The sequence below is a fragment of the Oncorhynchus gorbuscha genome, linkage group LG26 (genome assembly GCF_021184085.1).
Source record: "Oncorhynchus gorbuscha isolate QuinsamMale2020 ecotype Even-year linkage group LG26, OgorEven_v1.0, whole genome shotgun sequence".
NCBI classification, from domain to species: Eukaryota; Metazoa; Chordata; class Actinopteri; order Salmoniformes; family Salmonidae; genus Oncorhynchus; species Oncorhynchus gorbuscha.
In genome coordinates this window covers 7091456-7097455 of record NC_060198.1, presented here as the reverse complement: position 1 = coordinate 7097455, position 6000 = coordinate 7091456, and the positions used below count along the sequence as shown (strand labels likewise).

The 6000-nt window shown below is 41.5% G+C and overlaps 1 long non-coding RNA gene across 1 annotated transcript; it reads right to left on the bottom strand.

Annotated features, from left to right (window-relative positions):
- Window positions 1-518: 518 nt before the first annotated feature.
- Window positions 519-3996, bottom strand: LOC124015202. Its single transcript, XR_006835109.1, has 5 exons — window positions 3720-3996; window positions 3236-3397; window positions 1442-1522; window positions 1222-1284; window positions 519-1027 (listed from the first exon to the last, which is right to left on the bottom strand). It is a non-coding gene; the product is annotated as an uncharacterized LOC124015202 (long non-coding RNA).
- Between the last annotated feature and the right edge of the window lie 2004 nt (window positions 3997-6000).

Genomic DNA, 6000 nt, shown 5'->3' with positions numbered 1-6000 from the left:
AACTGTTGGACCCGACTGGTTTAGGCCATCATGACTTCTGATTGGTCCATTTGTTATCTAACCCTTTTGTGATTGGCTGCAGGAACAACAATCAGTCGATGCCATTTTATAATTGGTCTGTAATAGTGGCAAACAAAAACAAAACATCATATACACAATGGAGTGCTGTGCACCTTACACAAAATGAAGATACTCTGTGGAAATGTATCTTTACGCTACAGTATTGTAGTTTCCTCAATTGTCAAATAGTTCTGATCTGAAATTTAAACTGAATTGAAAATATAATTAAATACCAATCATGTCAATATGTGTTATTAGCGTCATGATTTCCTTCAGATTTTCAGAATGTTGTTTGAAATTGAACTACCCTTAAAAAATGTGTACTTTATAGTTTATAGAATGACTATGTACTGTGGATTTACATTGTTCTGTAAATAAACAATTTCCTGTATACAATATCATGTACCCGTTTGTTTCCTCAGTAAGTCTATAGCAACAATGTGAACCTTAAGTTCCACTTTGATTAAATAAACCAAGCTTTATTTTTAGAAAGTGATACCAGTACATTCAAAGAAGATTTTGACAATGGTTTGAATTTTGTTCGATACGAAATGTGTTTTTCCTCAAGTACAATAACGATAATGGTACAAAAGCTATTGAATAAAAGTAGCACACCCCTATTTGTCACATAGTTGAACTATTCTTGCTATCAACATGCAAGAAGGTGATTTAGAAACATACTCCAGATCAAACACTAAAAATAAAATAGATCATAAAGACGTCTTTGACACAACACAATACATCAGCGCATGGACCACTGTCCTGTTCAACAGTTTCTCCCATAGAAAATAATATATTCACATCGGTAATGTCTCCAAGGCATTAGGCCCCCACACATGTGTGCTCATGACTTATGACATATTTCATAGGACTTTCATTCACCTTTTTAATGGGTATTTAACAATCATATCATCTCAAACACCAACATTCCTCCTCCTCCTTCTGTGCATCACGAGTGTGTGTTCTCCTGTGGGAAAATGTGAAATCTTAATGAAGCCATATCTCGTTTGCATAACTAGGTCAGATCGACACATCATGCATAGCAGGGACACTTGTATTGAGGGTACTATCATCCTAGAATGGATCCTACTGTAGCATCATGCTTAAGTATGTTGGTAAAGGGAAAACTCGAGAAGGTTCTCTGTGATTATCATGACATACCTTTTCCCCCCCTTTTCCACTCCAGACCAGGGAGGACTGTCCTTCCTGGGATTCCATCTAGTCCTTGTCAACCAGAATTCAGAGTGAAAGTGTCACAATGGGACTCATTGTATGACTTTGTCTTGCCTGAGTCGCTTAAAACAATGGTTTGCAGAGACCTGGCAAATGATCAAGAGCGCAACTCTAAAGATTTCAAAGGCGTAATGGAACAAAAAGGTACCTCTCTCGCCTTTGTGACCTGTATGTCCTATGTCCCCTTTCTGTCCTGGCCTTCCAGGGGGTCCCACAATGTTTCCATGGGCTACGGATGATACATGAGGTTATTTCATATAAAGCCCCACCAATGTTCAATCGTGACAAATTGGACTACACACTTGGTACTGTTCTTTATTTAAAAAATGTATAATGTGAAATAAAGTACCAGTCAAAGGTTTGGACACCTACTCATGGGTTTTTCTTTATTTTTACTATTTTCTCCATTGTAGAATATTAGTGAAGTCATCCAAACTATAAAATGACACATGTAGTGAACAAAAAAGTGTTATTTAATTTATGTTTGAGTTTCTTCAAATAGCCACCCTTTGCCTTGACGACAGCTTTGCACACTCTTGGCATTCTCTCAACCAGCTTAATCAGGGAGTTACCTGAAATGCATTTCAACTAACAGGTGTGCCTTGTTAAAAGTTAATTTGTGGAATTTCTTTCCTTCTTTATGCGTTTGAGCCAATCAGTTGTGTTGTGACAAGGTAGTGGTGGTATACAGAGGAAAGCCCTATTTGGTAAAATACTAAGTCCATATTATGGCAAAAACAGCTCAAATAAACAAAGAGAAACAACATTCCATCATTGCTTTAAGACATGAAGGTCAGTCAATCCAGAAATGTTGAAGAACTTTGAAAGTTTCTTCAAGTGCAGTCGCATAAACCATCAAGTGCTATGATGAAACTGGCTCTCATGAGGACCGCCACAGGAAAGGAAGACCCCTAGATACCTCTGCTGCAGAGGAAAAGTTCATTAGAGTTAACAGCCTCAGAAATCAGCAATTAACTGCACCTCTGATTGCTGCCCAAATAAATGCTTCAAGTAACAGACATCTCAACATCAACTGTTCAGAGGAGACTGCGGGAATCAGGCCTTCATGGTCGAATTGCTGCAAAGAAACCACTACTAAAGGACACCAATAAGAAGAAGATACTTGATTGGGCCAAGAAACACAAGCAATGGACATTAGACCAGTGGAAATCTGTCCTTTGGTCTGATGAGTCCAAATTTGAGATTTTTGGTTCCATCCGCCGTGTCTTTGTGAGATGAAGAATAGGTGAACGAATGGTCTCTGCATGTGTGGTTCCCACCATGAAGAATGGCGAAGGAGGTGTGGGGGTGCTTTGCTAGTGACACTGTCTGTGATTAATTTAGAATTCAAGGCACACTTAACCAGCATGGCTACCACAGCATTCTGCAGCGATACGCCATCCTATCTGGTTTGTGTTTGGTGGGACTATCATTTGTTTTTCAACCAAATAATGACCCAAAACATACCTCCAGGCTGTGTAAGGGCTATTTGACTAAGAAGGAGAGTGATGGAGTGCTGCATCAGATGACCTGGCCTGCACAATCACCAACTCAACTAAATTGAGATGGTTTGGGATAAGTTGGACTGCAGAGTTGAGGAAAAGCAGCCAACAAGTGCTCAGCATATGTGGGAACTCCTTCAAGGCTGTTGGAAAAGCATTCCAGGTGAAGCTGGTTGAGAGAATGCCAAGAGTGTGCAAAGCTGTCATCAAGGCATAAGGTGGCTACTTTGAAGAATCTAAAATCTATTTTGATTGTTTAACACTTTTTTGATTACTACATGATTCCATATGTGTTATTTAATCATTTTGATGTCCTCACTATTATTCTACAATGTAGAAAATAGTAAACATAAAGAAAAACCTTTAGGTGTGTAGGCGTGTCCAAACTTTTGACTGGTACTGTACGTTAATGAATTGCATTAATACTGTATTATTCTCACCTCTGATGTATTCCACAAGGTCAGTGGCGTTACTATGGGATCCAAAAACACGGCTGAATCTTGGCGCACCGGGAGGGCCAGGGGGTCCTGGGGGTCCTTGAACAACCTGTGACTTCTCCAGCTGAGACCGGTTCTCAACCACGTCCCTCAACAGACCATGGTCTGCGGGATGGGAAACAATCAAGACCAGAGATAGCATATGCATTTACATCCCATGACCAGCAAACGTAGGACTCTTCATTCATTGACGATGGTCGCTATCTTTACTTATGAACATCTGTGTCCCATTGGCATAGAAATGCAATTATTATGCCAATGGGACACATCCTAATTCAAGTCAATGTGCCATTCCTTTGATCCATTGTCATTGGAAACAAATAAACTTTGAAGAATTGCATTTAAATGTTGAGTTAAAAATGTGTCTAACTCTGAAAAGTATATTGTAGCGCTGCGATGACAGTATTGGATATTCAGTTTCACTTACACTTGATGTAGTCAGTCACTCGGACCGCTATATTGGAGTAGTCTGTCTCAGTCTCAGCCAGCCTTCTTCCCTCGCTGGTCCTGTGGTCGAAGGCGTGGCCGTACCCAGAGCTACCCTGCTCTCCCTTGTGTCCCTGGGATCCAGGGGGACCTGGGGGTCCTGGGGGCCCAAAATTCCCCCTCTTATACCATCACCTGGGGAAGATAATACAATTTGCCAGTTATACCCACTGATACCCACTGCTCTAGGGCAGTAACTCAATGCCAAGGGTAAATTATTGCTTTGAAATTAACGGGAGTCCGTAAAATCCCCTATCAATGTCTATTTTTCCTTTTAATAAGTAACCTTTTTATCTTGGGGAGGACATCCATAAAGTGATGTAATTAGGGTAACCTATTGTACAGGCTCAATGCATTTCAAGTAATCTATTAACTTTTATTGCCTGGTTTAGACCTACAGGGTGCATAATGGCAAACTAACTATTTCTGTACTGTTGTAACTCTAGGAGTCTTTGGATAGTACTGTAAAACCATATCATTATCCACTTAGTAGAAAGCAATTTATGAAACCCTTATTGATTTGACCACACTCACTCTGTATGTAGTCCTTGACCTCCTCCAGCCTGTATCCAGAGCTGCTGTAGGGGGCCTGTCCTGAAGGCCTTGAGGGCCAGCAGGGCCTGGGACACCAGGTGGACCAGGAGGCCCCTGAGCGCCCAAGACGCCACTGTATTCAGCATCTAGAAAGGACAGGCAGAACTGTTAATAGGAATAAATATGCAGACTGTCCAGTAAGTCATTCTGGCTCGAGACCTACAGCGCATTCGGAAAGTATTCAGATCCCTTGACTTTGTTATGTTACAGCCTTATTCTAAAATGGATTAAAAAAACGAAAAGAAAAAAAATGTTTCATCAATCTACACACAATACCCCACAATAACAATGAGAAAACAGGTTAAAAAAAATGTGTGCAATTTATTACAAATATAAAACAGAAATACCTTATTTACATAAGTATTCAGACCCTTTGCTATGGGACACTCAAAATTCAGCTCAGGTGCATCCTGTTTCCATTGATCATCCTGGAGATGTTTCTACAACTTAATTGGAGTTCACCTGTGGTAAATGTAATTGATTGGACATGATTTGGAAAGGCACACACCTGTCTATTTAAGGTGTCAGTTGACAGTGCATGTCAGAGCAAAAACCAAGCCATGAGGTCAAAGGAATTGTCCGTAAAGCTCAGAGACAGGATTGTGTCAAGGCACAGATCTGGGGAACAGACCAAAACATTTCTGCAGCATTGAAGGTCCCCAAGAACACAGCGGCCTCCACCATTCTTAAATGGAAGAAGTTTAGAACCACGAAGACTCTTCCTAGAGCTGGCCGCACAGCCAAACTGAGTAATCAGGGGAGAAGGGCCTTGGTCAGGGATGTGACCAAGAAATCAATGGCCACTCTGACAACTATCTCTGCAGCACTGCACCAATCAGGCCTTTATGGTAGAGTGGCCAGACGGAAGCCACTCCTCAGTAAAAGGCACATCACAGCCCACTTGGAGTTTGCCAAAGGGCACCTAAAGACTCCCAGAACATGAGAAACAAGAGTCTCTGGTCTGATGATATCAAGATTGAACTCTTTGGCCTGAATGCCAAGTGTCACATCTGGAGAAAACCTGGCACCATGGTACTGGCAGCATCATGTTGTGGGGATGTTTTTCATTGGCACGGACAGGTAGACTTGTCAGGATCAAAGGAAAGAACAGAGCAAAGTACAAAAAGATCCTTGGGGCAGCAAGTAGCTTACTAGTTAGAGCATTGGGCCAGTAACTGAAAGGTTGCTGGATCGAATCCCCCAGCTGACAAGGTAAAAGTCTGTCATTCTGCCCCTGAAAAATGAAGTTAAGCCACTGTTCCCCAATAGGCTGTCATTGTAAATAAGAATTTGTTCTTAACTGACTTGCCTAGTTAAATTTAAAAAAAATCCTTGATGAAAATGTTCTCCAGAGTGCTCAAGACCTCAGACTTGGGTGACCTTCCAACAGGACAACAACCCCAAGCATGCAGGCAAGACAACGCAGGAGTGGTTTTGGGACAAGTCTCAATGTCATTGAGTGGCCCGGACTTGAACCCAATCGAACATCTTTGGAGAGACCTGAAAAAAGCTGTGCAGCGACGCTCCCCATCCAACCTGACAGAGCTTGAGAGGATCTGCAGAGAAGATTGTGAGAAACTCCCCAAATAAAGGTGTGCCAAGTAGGGCTGGGCGATAAATCAATATCA